Source organism: Bombina bombina, chromosome 10 (assembly GCF_027579735.1).
Source record: "Bombina bombina isolate aBomBom1 chromosome 10, aBomBom1.pri, whole genome shotgun sequence".
Lineage (NCBI taxonomy): Eukaryota > Metazoa > Chordata > Amphibia > Anura > Bombinatoridae > Bombina > Bombina bombina.
In genome coordinates, this window is record NC_069508.1 from 35,878,847 (window position 1) to 35,896,867 (window position 18,021).

Sequence of the window (18,021 nt, forward strand, 5' to 3'; positions counted from 1 at the left end):
AAATTAACAAATACATAACTCATCATTAACATAAGAAAAGTATCTAACATTACATTTACATGATGCATTTGTATGACATTGTTTAAACATATTCATAATTAACCTTTTCAGTGTTCATTACAACATTGGAGTGTCACGGAGTGTCTTTCTTAACTTAAGCCTAATTCAAACTAAATATGGCATTAGATAAAATATGTCTCTGCTCTCCCCAACAAATGTAGTACTCATTTATTTAAACCTATACATTTGAGACTATAAAAGATTATCATAGGAGGACTATGATTTGACATATATTTTTCCCCCAATACTCCAAAATGATCCCTTTTATGGGGGATATTTATCAAAGCCTCAACTATGCTGCATTCGCCGGCACCAATACGCTCGCCTAACATCGCGGATGCGGACCTGAATATGATCTCCATATTTATAAAATAAGCCGGCAAAAAGTATGGGGTTAACTAACAGTCATCGATCTTGCTGCTATTCAGGATTTTTACCAACTTTATTTATACCCTGTCACTAAACGCTGCCACTATACTAAAATGTTTAACCCCTATCCCGCTATCGGACCCTGCCGCAACTTTAATAAAGTTATTAACCCCTATCCTGCCGCTCCCGACCGCTCCCCTAAACCGCCAGCCCCCCACATCGCCATAAACTAAATTAAGCTATCAACCCCTAAACCTAACAACCCGCTAAAATACCTTTGATGCCCAGAAGCTAACTTTTGCCCAGTATTGTGTAATTTTAGGGCATTCCCAAAGAAGATGTTTCAAATTAGGATCATAAAAATTAAATTTAACACATCTCTTCTCACAGTTGGACCACCTTGCTGCTAGTTTAGGTGTTACATAAAATCTATGTAGCATTTTAATCTGCGACTCCCTAAAGTATGAATCTCGTGTGGTAGTCATAATAATTTTTAAACTGTTTTCTATCTCTATAGCATCCAAGTATATAGCTGCTTCTTGTTGCCACAGTGCCACCCATCAATAATTTCCCCCTTATCCCACTTGACCTTGAGTCCAATAGAGCCTTGTAGAGAGCAAAGAAAAGAGAATATTCCTTTCTGAAAATCTTCTAGCATACCCTGCATTGGGTGAGATTCCCATAAAGAAGAAGTGGGGATTTTTAAAATACTATTTATGTATTGTGATATTTAAATATAGGCATAAAAATGTGATTCTGGTAGTTTAAATCTATACTGAAGTTCTGAAAATGTGCGCAGCGACTTATTCACTGGGTCTAGTAAATCTCCTATCTTATAAATTCCCATTCCTTAAATATAGGTGAGTCCATACCTGGGCTAAAATTTGGATTCCCTCTAATTGGTAAGTAAACTGAGCCTTTAGTTTGAGATTTTAACATCTTACTGATATTAAAGGGATATTCCCACTGGTGCTCTGAGCAGCTACAGTATATAAAATTCTGGTGCACTAAGAATATCTAGCTATGCTTCACATGCATGTGCAGAGAAAATTTTTAACACTAAAACAGTGATAAGTTTTACTAGAAGCATTTTCAGCTAATACATGTATATTGCAAATATGTTTCTATTCAAAGATGTAATTTGTCTATGTGCATTTAAATTTTGACCAGAATGTCCCTTTAAACCATGCTTTCAAAATTCCTTTTTAATTGAGGAATCGAACTCTTTCATTTCTGTGTGCAATACAAATGCCCTGTTTACTCCCTTTAAAGATATTTTTTCCAGTTAGTTCACATAAAAATGCTCAGATCTACCAATCTATACAGGGAATGCAGAATTATTAGGCAAGTTGTATTTTTGAGGATTAATTTTATTATTGAACAACAACCATGTTCTCAATGAACCCAAAAAACTCATTAATATCAAAGCTGAATAGTTTTGGAAGTAGTTTTTAGTTTGTTTTTAGTTATAGCTATTTTAGGGGGATATCTGTGTGTGCAGGTGACTATTACTGTGCATAATTATTAGGCAACTTAACAAAAAACAAATATATACCCATTTCAATTATTTATTTTTACCAGTGAAACCAATATAACATCTCAACATTCACAAATATACATTTCTGACATTCAAAAACAAAGCAAAAACAAATCAGTGACCAATATAGCCACCTTTCTTTGCAAGGACACTCAAAAGCCTGCCATCCATGGATTCTGTCAGTGTTTTGATCTGTTCACCATCAACATTGCGTGCAGCAGCAACCACAGCCTCCCAGACACTGTTCAGAGAGGTGTACTGTTTTCCCTCCTTGTAAATCTCACATTTGATGATGGACCCTTTCTTGCCAGCCACGCTGTGGAGTACTTGGACGCGTGTGATGGAGCATTGTCCTGCATGAAAATCATGTTTTTCTTGAAGGATGCAGACTTCTTCCTGTACCACTGCTTGAAGAAGGTGTCTTCCAGAAACTGGCAGTAGGACTGGGAGTTGAGCTTGACTCCATCGTCAACCCGAAAAGCCCCCACAAGCTCATCTTTGATGATACCAGCCCAAACCAGTACTCCACCTCCACCTTGCTGGCTGGCGGAGCTCTCTGCCCTTTACCAAACCAGCCACGGGCCCATCCATCTGGCCCATCGAGACTCACTCTCATTTCATCAGTCCATAAAACCTTAGAAAAATCAGTCTTGAGATATTTCTTGGCCCAGTCTTGACGTTTCAGCTTGTGTGTCTTGTTCAGTGGTGGTCATCTTTCAGCCTTTCTTACCTTGGCCATGTCTCTGAGTATTGCACACCTTGTGCTTTTGGGCACTCCAGTGATGTTGCAGCTCTGAAATATGGCCAAACTGGTGGCAAGTGGCATCTTGGCAGCTGCACGCTTGACTTTTCTCAGTTCATGGGCAGTTATTTTGCGCCTTGGTTTTTCCACACGCTTCTTGCGACCCTGTTGACTATTTTGAATGAAACGCTTGATTGTTCGATGATCACGCTTCAGAAGCTTTGCAATTTTAAGAGTGCTGCATCCCTCTGCAAGATATCTCACTATTTTTGACTTTTCTGAGCCTGTCAAGTCCTTCTTTTGACCCATTTTGCCAAAGGAAAGGAAGTTGCCTAATAATTATGCACACCTGATATAGGGTGTTGATGTCATTAGACCACACCCCTTCTCATTACAGAGATGCACATCACCTAATATGCTTAATTGGTAGTAGGCTTTCGAGCCTATACAGCTTGGAGTAAGACAACATGCATAAAGAGGATGATGTGGTCAAAATACTCATTTGCCTAATAATTCTGCACTCCCTGTAGATATTCTTGTAACTTTTGTAAACTGCTGCATTTGCAGTTTAATAATTCAGCCCCCCTCAAATCTTTGAGCGCTGATAACTTTTGATTGCAATAAAATATGAGTGTAACTGTACTTTACAAAATATTTTTGATGTGTTTTGTGCAACTTTTTATTCGAACTCTGGTCAGCTGAGCTTTGAATTCACGCTATCTCGACCCACATTAAATTCAATTACGCTTGAGCGAACGCGTTTACTTTCAACTTGTAACACTCACAAGCAGCCGCGATAAACCCTTTTTCGCTAGCGTGCAACATTTAGCGAGTCACTCATAATCTACCCAATAGAGTATAAACTCTTTTCTTATAAAAAAATAGAAGTATTTTATATTTTTAACCCTTAAAGAAAGAATCGGACATATTTCTGAAATTCTGTTTTTCAATGAACGCTTTTTTAAATAAAAAAAAAATGTTATTCCAGTACTTGTAGAATTTTCTTGTCTGCAGTATCATTCACACCATTCCTTACCAGTGCGGTTTCATAAGGTTCACGCTGAGTGTTATATCACCCAGCATGAACCTCATTTAAGGGGTAGGCTTTTACTGGTTGTTCTCATTCGTTACACATTATCTCACAACTCTCCTCACTGTTTCCCTCTCATCTCTCCCAGTTAATTAATGTAATTGGCCGCTGAATGTATGTTGGCAGAGGTTGCCGAGTGTCAGATATGCTGGGAGCAGCTGCGTTTGCAGGCTGCTTGTTGTCATGTGACTCTGTGCTCTGTGTCAGCACTTAGGGAAGGCGTAGAGGCGTTTAAGGGCTCCGTGCCCAGACAGTGATCCCATTTTCACACATAATGCATTCACATTGTTCGATCCCAGTCTGCGTGCCCACGATCTGTACTGGAACTGCTGGTGTGCCTCATGCATCTTGCAGAAATTAATAGTTGCATTAATATTGTAGATTGATACAATATAAGTGCTACGGTTACACATCTGTTTGTTGTTTCTTTCATTATTTGTCTGGGAGCATTTTTGCCATCACTACATTTAAACAGAAATAGAGCCATTTTTTATATTTACCTATCAAAACTATATTTTTCTTTTTACTAGACAACCCAAAGTATTGATCTAGGCCCATTTTGGTATATTTCATGCCACCATTTCACCGCCAAATGCCAAATGCGATCAAATTAAAATTTTTTTTTAACTTTTTCACAATTTTAAGTTCTCACTGAAATGATTTACAAACTGCTTGTGCAATCATGGCACAAATGGTTGTAAATTCTTCTCTGGGATCCCCTTTATTCAGAAATAGCAGACAAATATGGCTTTGGCTTGCTTTTTGGTAATTAGAAGGCCGCTAAATGCCGCTGCGCACCACATTTTAATTATGCCCAGCAGTAAAGGGGTTACTTAGGCAGCTTGTAGGGTTGATTTTAGCTTTAGTGTAGAGATCAGCCTCCCACCTGACACATCCCACCCCCTGATCCCTCCCTGACCCCTCTCAAACAGCTCTCTTCCCTCCCCCACCCCACAATTGTCACCCCATCTTAAGTATTGGCCGAATGTCTGCTAGTACTATAATAAAAGGCTGCTTTTTTATATATCTTATATATATATTATATTTTCTGCAGTGTAGGATCCCCTTTTACCCCCCAACCTTCCTAATCCCCCCCAAACAGCTCTCTAACCCTCCCCCTCTAACTATTTGATGCCATCTTAGGTACTGGCAGCTGTCTGCCAGTACCCAGTTTGCTGCAAATTAGGCAGATTTTAAAAAAAAAACAACAACCTTTTTTCTGTAGTGTAGCTGCCCCCCCCCCCTCATTACCCTCCCCCTCTCATATCCCTTTCCCTCAATAAACCCCACATAGGATCCCCCTTATTGCCCTTCCTCCCTCCTTCCACCTCACTTCCCAGCTCTTATTTATTTATTTTCCCTGCTGCGTAGCGGTCACACCCTCCTCCCGCCCCCTCCAGCAATGGGCCGCCCACCCACCTCCCTCCTTACGCTCCCACCCACCAACGATCGGCACCACCGCTGTCCAAAGCAGAGAGGGCCAGAGAGTGGCCCTAACTGCATCGGTAACTCTGCAGATCTATTTCTGCAGTGCCCCACTCGTGGGGCATGCAGATGTAGCATGATCTCACTATTATGAGCAAGATTACAGCAGAGAGAAGGGTACGACGCTGGTCTTTAAGGGGTTAAAGGAACAGTCTAGTCAAAATTAAACTGTCATGATTCAGACATTTTTATTTGAAAAAGCAAGAATGGATGCTTAGGAGCTGGACCATTTTTGGTTCAGCACCTTGGTAACACTTTCTGATTGGTTTCTAAATGTAGCCATCAGTCAACAAGTGCTAACCAGGTTCTGAACCAAAAATGGGCCGGCTCCTAAGCTTAGAGTTAAATAAAGATAGCAAGAGAACAAAGAAAAATGATAATAGGAGTAAATTAGAAAGTTTCTTAATATTGTTGCTCTATCTGAATCATGACAGTTTAATTTTGACTAGACTATCCCTTTAAACAGGACATAAATGTTAATAATAAAATGGGACTGTACAGCATAATAGTGTACTTTAATATACTTTAAAAAGACATTAAAGTCATTGGGTACGATTTATCATTTGTCGGAAAGACATGATCGGCTACATTGTCGGCATTTAAAATTGCACAAGCATTTCTCCTGAATGTGATAATGCGGCTGATTTAGCAAGCCCCGAATGGTGCCTAATGCACCTGTTTCCTCTGAGGCTGCAGACATCAATCTGCCCGATCGAATATGATCAGGTTGATTGACACCCCCTGCTAGCGGCCAATCTGCAGGGGTGGCATTGCACAAGCAGTTCACCAGAACTGCTTGTGCAATGTTAAATGCTGACAGCATATGCATTCAGAGATGGGGTATGATAAATCTACCCCAATGTCTTAATTTTCAATCTGAATTTAAAAAGACTATTAAAGGAACAGTATACTATAAAATAGTTTTCCCCTTAATGTGTTTCCAATTACTTTTTTTTACCAGCTGCAGAGTATAAAATGTATGAGATTTGCTTTTATAAGGTTTATTTGTGTATATGAAATAGCTAATTTTGTATTTTGAAGCCACAACCTAATAAAATGGGTTGAGCTTGTAGGTATAATCAGATCTCATTACTTTATCACATTGTGTACACATACCTGCTTCTTTATCTTATATCTGTAGGTATAATCAGATCTCATTACTGTATCACATTGTGTACATATACCTGCATCTGTATCTTATATCTGTAGGTATAATCAGATCTCATTACTGTATCACATTGTGTACATATACCTGCTTCTGTATCTTATATCTGTAAGTATAATCAGATCTCATTACTAAATCAAATTGTGTACATATACATGTGTCTTTATCTTATATCTGTAGGTATAATCAGATCTCAATACTTTATCACATTGTCTACATATACATGCTTCTTTATCTTATATCTGTAGGTATAATAAGATCTCATTACTATATCACATTGTGTACACATACCTGCTTCTTTATCTTATATCTGTAGGTATAATCAGATCTCATTATTTTATCACATTGTGTACATATACCTGCTTCTGTATCTTATATCTGTAAGTATAATCAGATCTCATTACTAAATCAAATTGTGTACATATACATGTGTCTTTATCTTATATCTGTAGGTATAATCAGATTGCATTACTTTATCACATTGAGTACATATACCTGCTTCTTTATCTTATATCTGTAGGTATAATAAGATCTCATTACTATATCACATTGTGTACACATACCTGCTTCTTTATCTTATATCTGTAGGTATAATCAGATCTCATTATTTTATCACATTGTGTACATATACCTGCTTCTTTATCTTATATCTGTAGGTATAATAAGATCTCATTACTATATCACATTGTGTACACATACCTGCTTCTTTATCTTATATCTGTAGGTATAATCAGATCTCATTACTATATCACATTGTGTACACATACCTGCTTCTTTATCTTATATCTGTAGGTATAATCAGATTGCATTACTTTATCACATTGAGTAAATATACCTGCTTCTTTATCTTATATCTGTAGGTATAATAAGATCTCATTACTATATCACATTGTGTACACATACCTGCTCCTTTATCTTATATCTGTAGGTATAATCAGATCTCATTATTTTATCACATTGTGTACATATACCTGCTTCTTTATCTTATATCTGTAGGTATAATAAGATCTCATTACTATATCACATTGTGTACACATACCTGCTTCTTTATCTTATATCTGTAGGTATAATCAGATCTCATTACTTTTATCACATTGTGTACATATACATGCTTCTTTATCTTATATCTGTAGGTATAATCAGATCTCATTACTGTATCACATTGTGTACATATACCTGCTTCTGTATCTTATATCTGTAAGTATAATCAGATCTCATTACTAAATCGAATTGTGTACATATACATGTGTCTTTATCTTATATCTGTAGGTATAATCAGATCTCAATACTTTATCACATTGTCTACATATACCTGCTTCTTTATCTCATATCTGTAGGTATAATAAGATCTCATTACTATATCACATTGTGTACACATACCTGCTTCTTTATCTTATATCTGTAGGTATAATCAGATCTCATTATTTTATCACATTGTGTACATATACCTGCTTCTTTATCTTATATCTGTAGGTATAATCAGATCTCATTACTTTTATCACATTGTGTACATATACATGCTTCTTTATCTTATATCTGTAGGTATAATCAGATCTCATTACTTTAGTACATTGTGTACATATACCTGCTTCTTTATCTTATATCTGTAGGTATAATCAGATCTCATTACTTTATCACATTGTGTACATATACTTTCTTCTTTATCTTATATCTGTAGGTATAATCAGATCTCATTACTTTAGTACATTGTGTACATATACCTGCTTCATTATCTTATCTCTGTAGGTATAATCAGATCTCATTACTTTATCACATTGTGTACATATACCTGCTTCTTTATCTTATATCTGTAGGTATAATCAGATTGCATTACTTTATCACATTGTGTACATATACATGTGTCTTTATCTTATATCTGTAGGTATAATAAGATCTCATTACTATATCATATTGTGTACACATACCTGCTCCTTTATCTTATATCTGTAGGTATAATCAGATCTCATTATTTTATCACATTGTGTACATATACCTGCTTCTTTATCTTATATCTGTAGGTATAATCAGATCTCATTACTTTAGTACATTATGTACATATACCTGCTTCTTTATCTTATCTCTGTAGGTATAATCAGATCTCATTACTTTATCACATTGTGTACATATACCTGCTTCTTTATCTTATATCTGTAGGTATAATCAGATTGCATTACTTTATCACATTGAGTACATATACCTGCTTCTTTATCTTATATCTGTAGGTATAATAAGATCTCATTACTATATCACATTGTGTACACATACCTGCTCCTTTATCTTATATCTGTAGGTATAATCAGATCTCATTATTTTATCACATTGTGTACATATACCTGCTTCTTTATCTTATATCTGTAGGTATAATAAGATCTCATTGCTATATCACATTGTGTACACATACCTGCTTCTTTATCTTATATCTGTAGGTATAATCAGATCTCATTACTTTTATCACATTGTGTACATATACATGCTTCTTTATCTTATATCTGTAGGTATAATCAGATCTCATTACTGTATCACATTGTGTACATATACCTGCTTCTGTATCTTATATCTGTAAGTATAATCAGATCTCATTACTAAATCAAATTGTGTACATATACATGTGTCTTTATCTTATATCTGTAGGTATAATCAGATCTCAATACTTTATCACATTGTCTACATATACCTGCTTCTTTATCTTATATCTGTAGGTATAAAAAGATCTCATTATTATATCACATTGTGTACACATACCTGCTTCTTTATCTTATATCTGTAGGTATAATCAGATCTCATTATTTTATCACATTGTGTACATATACATGTGTCTTTATCTTATATCTGTAGGTATAATAAGATCTCATTATTATATCACATTGTGTACACATACCTGCTTCTTTATCTTATATCTGTAGGTATAATCAGATCTCATTACTTCTATCACATTGTGTACATATACATGCTTCTTTATCTTATATCTGTAGGTATAATCAGATCTCATTACTTTAGTACATTGTGTACATATACCTGCTTCTTTATCTTATATCTGTAGGTATAATCAGATCTCATTACTTTATCACATTGTGTACATATACTTTCTTCTTTATCTTATATCTGTAGGTATAATCAGATCTCATTACTTTAGTACATTGTGTACATATACCTGCTTCTTTATCTTATCTCTGTAGGTATAATCAGATCTCATTACTTTATCACATTGTGTACATATACCTGCTTCTTTATCTTATATCTGTAGGTATAATCAGATCTCATTACTTTTATCACATTGTGTACATATACATGCTTCTTTATCTTATATCTGTAGGTATAATCAGATCTCATTACTTTATCACATTGTGTACATTTATCTGCTTCTTTATCTTATATCTGTAGGTATAATCAGATCTCATTACTTTATCACATTGTGTACATATACTTTCTTCTTTATCTTATATCTGTAGGTATAATCAGATCTCATTACTGTATCACATTGTGTACATATACTTGCTTCTTTATCTTATATCTGTAGGTATAATCAGATATTATTACTGTATCACACTGTGTACATATACTTGCTTCTTTATCTTATATCTGTAGGTATAATCAGATCGCATTACTTTATCACATTAAGTACATATACATGCTTCTGTATCTTATATCTGTAGGTATAATCAGATCTCATTACTTTATCACATTGTGTACATATACCTGCTTCTTTATCTTATATCTGTAGGTATAATCAGATCTCATTACTTTATCACATTGTTTACATATACAAGTGTCTTTATCTTATATCTGTAGGTATAATCAGATCTCATTACTTTATCACACTGTGTACATATACAAGTGTCTTTATCTTATATCTGTAGGTATAATCAGATCTCATTACTTTATCACGTTGTGTACATATACCTGCTTCTTTATCTTATATCTGTCCATAAACCAATAACCAATACTGGGAGAGAACAATGGAAAATTAAAATTTTATTACCTTATCTCTTCTATAACCTACTGAGAGTGTAATTTCTTCTGCTGGCTGTGTTTACACAGCTTATGCCGTGAGGCCAAACACTTTCAGGATGGGTGGGGATACCACAGGCTAAATAAACTATTTTAAATGACAATATAAGGGAAATGGAAATACTTGTAAACAATTTAATACACTCCAGCAAAAGTGGATCATTGGGACCAAATTAAAAGGGAGAACATTTTTGAGTAAACTGTCCCTTTAAAGGGACAGTCTAGTATAAATTAAACTTTCATTATTCAGATAGGACTTTCCAATTTACTTTTATCATCAAATTAGCTTTTTTCTCTTGGTATTCTTAGTTTAAACTAAACCTAGGTAGGCTCATATGCTAATTTCTAAGCCTTTGAGGGCTGCCTCTTATCACAGGCTTTTTAAATCTCTTTTCAACACAAAGAGACAGAAAGTACACGTGGGCCATATAGATAACACTGTGTTCAGGCACAGAAAGTTATTTAAGATTTAGCACAAAACAATGCTAAATTTAAGACAATAGATAATAAACAGTCACAGTCATGTGATCAGGGGGCTGGAAGAAGGTTCCTAGATACAAGGTAATCACAGAGGTAAAATGTATATTAATAATACTGTGTTGGTTATGCAAAACCGGGGAATGGGTAATAAAGGGATTATCTATCTTTTAAAACAACAATTCTATGGTAGACTGTCCCTTTAAATACAGTAGAATTGTACAATCCACATATGCACAATAAAAAGACAATGCAATAGCACTTACTCTGAATTTCAAAGTGTCAGTAGATTTTTTTCTTATAAATTTTAAAGTTTGCTTTTATTTCCATGCCCACTGTATCATGTGACAATAATCAGCCAATTACAGACTCATATATATATAGAGGGCTCCATTTATGAAGCTATGGTAGCACCTTCGTGCCCCGTTGGCTACACTCTGCAGTCAAGAATTAAGAAGGACAACTGCTTCTTAACCCATTACTTCAACTGTTATTTTGCATTTCTTAATCCCCCCGGACTTTTCCGACTGGGGAGATTGACAGCAGCGGTGCACGATTTCCGTAGTATGCAATGAAAAATGCGGGCAGTGTATTGTTGCTTGCTATACAAGATGCTCGTTGTGAAATCTGGGCCATACACTGTGAACTGTTGCATATAAAAAGACTAAGCAAAAATTAATAATGGAACTAAATTAGAATTACATTTTTTTTGTTGTATGCTCTATCTGAATCATAAGAGCTTAATTTTGACTTTAGTGCCTCTTTAATATAGACAACTCACAGCTATGAGAGTCTACGATCGGTAGCGCCCAACAGTTTACTCTTCCCTGGTAGAATGTAACTGAATCATCTTACCTGCTGTAAGTCTCTCTTCCTTCATTTCACCTGTGGATGATTTCCTAGAAACTTGTCCTGAAATCACAAATTGTATCATTTTGCTCTCAGCTAACAGCTTAACAAGAATCACATCTAGCACTCGAGTAAAAGCTTCTTTTGTCGCATACAAGGCAAACTCCTATGGTGTTCGAGGAATTTACAGTGCTGTCTAGTAATTGGAGCACAGAGATTATAACCTGAACAGACACTGTCACTGGCAATAACCATACATGTTTTGTGTAGCTGCAAAAAAAGGATGTTAACTTGCTTAATAAGCTTGGTGTGCACAGCAAGATATGCAGTAAAGGATAGAAGCATACTTTTATACCTAAGCAAACATGAAGATTTGTTGTGCAATAGTAAATGTACACATATTTTATTTACAGATATAGACAGACGAACAGAGAGATAATATAGAGACAAAGATAGACAGACAGACAGAATAATGAGACAAATTATTAAAGCAACATTAAAATATTTACAAACCATAGATAACTTGTAATTCACAAATATAAACAATACTAATAAACAAAAAAATGTGATATAGTTTATAGTGCACTTTCAAAGGATATACAAATTATTATGGAAAAGTGAAGTCCCACTGTGAGCGATCCCAAATTGGTGAGATGTTGCTTTAAGACTTCCAACCTCCAAAAGAGTAAATGTGAGTATAAAAACTCAACAGATTTACCTCAGTGACAATAAAGAAGTGGATATGCCTTGACTTTAGCAATTAACAGCTTTTATTAAAGGTGTATTTACAGTCACTAGGGTAGGTTACAGGGTGCAGTCCAAAGCAAAATAAGACCTGCTTAAAAAGACCCTAGCAGTGTACAATGTTTAATGTTTAGAGGTCTTTCAGTTCAGTAAGGAAAGTCCACGGCCTCAGTGTGACATCACCTTCACGTATTCAACGTACGTTTCACCAATTACCACTTGGCTTTCTATAGGATCCTTCACTATTATCACATTTCACATGAGATAGGACTTCACTATTATCAAATGTACTCTCTTGGAGGTTGGAAGTCTTTAGGATTGGTAAGGGTAAGAATTTTACCCCCAAAAAAATGAAATGCAAGACTGCCTCTGCTTTAACATAAGATTCAAGTTTACTTATCTTATAAATTTTAGTGTATGCCTTCATAGCATGATTATTCTAAGCGTTTTTTAACTGATGCTTCTGATGGTGTTTGTTTATAAAGCTGTATCTGATAAGCAGATTTTATTAACTCCTTAAAATTGTTCTCCAGCCCATAGAGTGAACAATAATTCCAGTATGGTTCCTTATTTGAAAACAATGGACGTCCTTAGGCTAAATCAACAAGGTTCTAAAACTTCAAAGATTGCAGTAATTTCTGTATCTAATTATATAAATATGTCATATAGAAATAATTACATGTACGGACTTTTAACATGTTTAAAGGGACAATGTCCCCAAAATTTTTATTTCGTGATTCAGATTGAGCATGAAATTTTAAGCAAATTTCTAATTCTCTTGGTATCTTTATTTGAAATGCAAGAATGTAAGTTTAGATGCCGGCCCATTTTTTGATGAACAACCTGGGTTGTCCTTGCTGATTGGTGGATAAATTCATCCACCAATAAAAAAGTGCTGTCCAGAGTACTCTAACCAAAAAAAAAGCTTAGATGCCTTCTTTTTCAAATAATGATAGCAAGAGAACGAAGAAAAATTGATAATAGGAGTAAATTAGAAAGTTGCTTAAAATTGCATGCTCTTTCTGAATTACAAAATAAAAAATTTGGGTTCAGTGTCTCTTTAAGGATTAGGTTATGATACTGATAGAACAGTTTGTTTTTTTTGGGGGGGTTATTGTGTTTTTTAAACAAGCTTTTTTTTTAAAAATTGTCAGAAACGTACAGTGCATATTGTATTAGAGAGCCATTATAGTAAAAACAATTCATGCTCTAACTTGTCATATAACTAGCGACCATGCACATTTAAATATTTAACTATCTTTGTGGGGTTTAAACACAGAGGTGCAGCGTAGCTAGTTTTAAAATGGCATGCTTTACAATGGCCTATTTTGTCCTGTTATGTAATTTGTATTGTTAAAGAGCCATGGAAGTTAAAATTAGGCTTTCATGATTCAGAAAGTGTGGCTCCTTTCCTTCTGCAATATTCAGTCTTCTTAAACAGTGCTTCTAACTATGCATCTTAGATTACCATAGAGTTTTACCATACAGTGGCTAAACCTATTGCACTCTAAGGCTCCCTCTATGGGTTGCTTGTATAACATTGCTACACACGCTGTTGCACTAACATACGGCGAGATTACGAGCTTTTTGTCGGTAATGTTGTGCGGTGCTAACACACAGTTTTTCCTTCCCGCTCACCACAGACAACGCTGGTATTACAGGTTTTTACAAACCCGGTGTTAGCCGCAAAAAAGTGAGCGTAGAGCAGAATTTAGCTCCACATCTCACCTCAATACCAGCACTGCTTACGGTAGCGGTAAGCTGGAAAAACGTGCTCGTGCACGATTTCCCCATAGGAATCAATGGGGCTGATTCGGCTGAAAAAAAGTCTAACACCTGCAAAAAGCAGCGTTCAGCTCCTAACGCAGCCCCATTGATTCCTATGGGGAAAGACTTTTTATGTCTACACCTAACACCCTAACATGAACCCGAGTCTAAACACCCCTAATCTTACACTTATTAACCCCTAATGTGCTGCCCCCACTATCGCTGACACCTGCATTATATTATTAACCCCTAATCTGCTGCTCCGGACACCGCCGCCACCTACATTATACTTATGAACCCCTAATCGGTCGCCCCCAACATCGCCGACACCTACATTATATTTATTAACCCCTATTCTGCCTTCCCCAATGTCGTCGCAACCTACCTACAATTATTAACTCCTAATCTGTTGCCCCAACGTCGCCGCCACTATAATAAAGTTATTAACCACTAAACCTAAGTCTAACCCTAACCCCCCAACTTAAATATAATTTAAATAAATCTAAATAAAATTATTATTATTAAATAAATTATTCCTATTTAAAACTAAATACTTACCTATAAAATAAACCATAAGATAGCTACAATATAACTAATAGTTACATTGTAGCTAGCTTAGGATTTATTTTTATTTTACAGGCAACTTTGTATTTATTTTAGCTAGGTACAATAGTTATTAAATAGTTATTAACTATTTAATAACTTCCTACTTAAAATAAATACAAATTTACCTGTAAAATAAATACTAACCTAAGTTATAATTACACCTAACACTACAGTTAATTACAATTAAATTAAATAAAATAAATTACGGAAAAAAAACACTAAATTACAGAAAATAATAAAATAATTAAAAAAAAAATTAAACTAATTACACCTAATCTAATCCCCCTAATAAAATAAAAAAGCCCCCCAAAATAATAAAAATCCCTACCCTATACTAAATTACAAATAGCCCTTAAAAGGGCCTTTTGCGGGGCATTGCCCCAAAGTAATCAGCTCTATTACCTGTAAAAAAAAAGACAATACCCCCCAACATTACAACCCACCACCCACACACCCAACCCTACTCTAAAACCCACCCAATCCCCCCCTTAATAAAACCTAACACTACCCCCTTGAAGATCACCCTACCTTGAGACGTCTTCACCCAACCGGACAGAAGTGGTCCTCCCGAGGGTCCGAAGTCTTCATCCTATCCGGGCAGAAGAGGTCCTCCAGATGGGCAGAAGTGTTCATCCAGGCGGCATCTTCTATCTTCATCCATCTGGAGCGTAGCGGGTCCATCTTCAAGCCAGCTGACGCAGAGCATCCTCTTCCTTCCGATGACTAACACTAAATGACGGTACCTTTAAGTGATGTCATCCAAGATGGCGTCCCTTGAATTCCGATTGGCTGATAGAATTCTATCAGCCAATCGGAATTAAGGTAGAAAAAATCCTATTGGCTGATCCAATCAGCCAATTAGATTGAGCTTGCATTCTATTGGCTGATCCAATCAGCCAATAGAATGCGAGCTCAATCCTATTGGCTGATTGGATCAGCCAATAGGATTTTTTCTACATTAATTCCGATTGGCTGATAGAATTCTATCAGCCAATCGGAATTGAAGGGACGCCATCTTGGATGAAGTCCCTTAAAGGTACCGTCATTTAGTGTTAGTCATCGGAAGGAAGAGGATGCTCTGCGTCAGCTGGCTTGAAGATGGACCTGCTACGCTCCAGATGGATGAAGATAGAAGATGCCGCCTGGATGAACACTTCTGCCCATCTGGAGGACCTCTTCTGCCCGGATAGGATGAAGACTTCAGACCCTCGGGAGGACCACTTCTGCCCGGTTGGGGGAAGACGTCTCAAGGTAGGGTGATCTTCAAGGGGGTATTGTTAGGTTTTATTAAGGGGGGATTGGGTAGGTTTTAGAGTAGGGTTGGGTGTGTGGGTTGTAATGTTGGGGTGGTATTGTCTATTTTTTTACAGGTAATAGAGCTGATTACTTTGGGGCAATGCCCCGCAAAAGGCCCTTTTAAGGGCTATTTGTAATTTAGTATAGGGTAAGGATTTTTATTATTTTGGGGGGCTTTTTTATTTTATTAGGGGGATTAGATTAGGTGTAATTAGTTTTAAAAATTGTAATTATTTTATTATTTTCTGTAATTTAGTGGGGGGGGGGGGTTTCGTACTTGAGTTTATTTAATTTAATTGTAATTAATTGTAGTTAGTTTAGGTAATTAATTTAATGATAGTGTAGTGTTAGGTGTAATTGTAACTTAGGTTAGGGTTTATTTTACAGGTAAATGTGTAATTTTTTTAACTAGGAAGTTTTTAAATAGTTAATAACTATTTAATAACTATTGTACCTAGTTAAAATAAATACAAAGTTGTCTGTAAAATAAAAATAAATCCTAAGCTAGATACAATGTAGCTAAGTATTTAGTTTTAAATAGGAATAATTTATTTAATTGTAGTAATTTAATTTCGATTTATTTAAATTATATTTGTTAGGGGGTGTTAGGGTTAGGGTTAGACTTAGGTTTAGGGGTTAATAAATTTAATATAGTTGCGGCGACGTTGGGGGCGGCAGATTAGGGGATAATAAATGTAGGTAGGTGTCGGCGATGTTAGGGACGGCAGATTAGGGGTTAATAAAATTTAACTAATGTTTGCGAGGCGGGAGTGCAGCGGTTTAGGGGTTAATATATTTATTGAAGTGGCGGCGATGTCTGGTCGGCATATTAGGGGTTAAAAAATTAATTTAAGTGTTTGCGATGTTGGGGGGGGCTCGGTTTAGGGGTTAATAGGTAGTTTATGGGTGTTAGTGTACTTTTTAGCACTTTAGTTAAGAGTTTTATGTTACAGCGTTAGCCCATAAAACTCTTAAATACTGACTTTTAAATGCAGTAGGAGTCTTGCCAGGAGAGGGTCTACCGCTCACTTTTTCCAAGACTCGTAATACCGGCGTTAGGCAAATCCCATTAAAAAGATAGGATACTCAATTGACGTAAGTGGATTTGCGGTATGCTCGAGTCGCGGAAGAAAAGTGAGCGGTACACCTGTACCTGCCAGACTCGTAATACCAGCGGGCATTAAAAAGCAGCGTTGGGACTCGCCAATGCTGCTTTTTAAGGCTAACGCAAGACTCGTAATCTAGGCGAATGTGTTCAAGACACATGCATATTCATTCCCATGTCTTTTTACTGCGTTTATCTGTTACAATTTTCTCCCCAAAATTACATTTTTTAATTAATAATTAAAAAAAAAAAAAAAAAAGGTATTCAAAGCTACAGAATGGCCAAGGGACACAAGTTAAAGGATTCCAAAACGTTAGCTTTTTGTTCACACCCGGATTGCAAATATCATATTACAAACATTTATATATCATAAATGACCTACTTTTAAACTCCAGTGATGTTTCCTGATATAAAAAAATTAAACTTTAATTTTTGCTGATCACGTCATCAATCCCCACCCTCCAATATGGGCTGTGCACGATAAGTATTAATTTCCAATCAGATGGCGATATTTTGCATATAATGAAGTGACCTTTCCTCACCATGCGCATGCGTACTGAGATCCATAAACTCACGCATGCGCATATCCCCTCCCTAATGCCAGAATTACCCATAGAATGTTATCGCAATACATATGGAATTAATGCTCGTTATTGGTAGGAAGATTCTTGCACCGCACCGCTCTTACCTGCTCTGAGAAGCTCTGTAATCCATACATGGG

The 18,021-nt window shown here is 36.0% G+C and overlaps 1 protein-coding gene across 1 annotated transcript in view; it reads left to right on the plus strand.

Moving 5' to 3' along the window:
• CACNA1E (calcium voltage-gated channel subunit alpha1 E) overlaps positions 1-18,021 on the plus strand; it is a 519,663-nt gene that overhangs the window by 322,826 nt on the left and 178,816 nt on the right. The gene's annotated exons all lie outside the window — the stretch shown is intronic.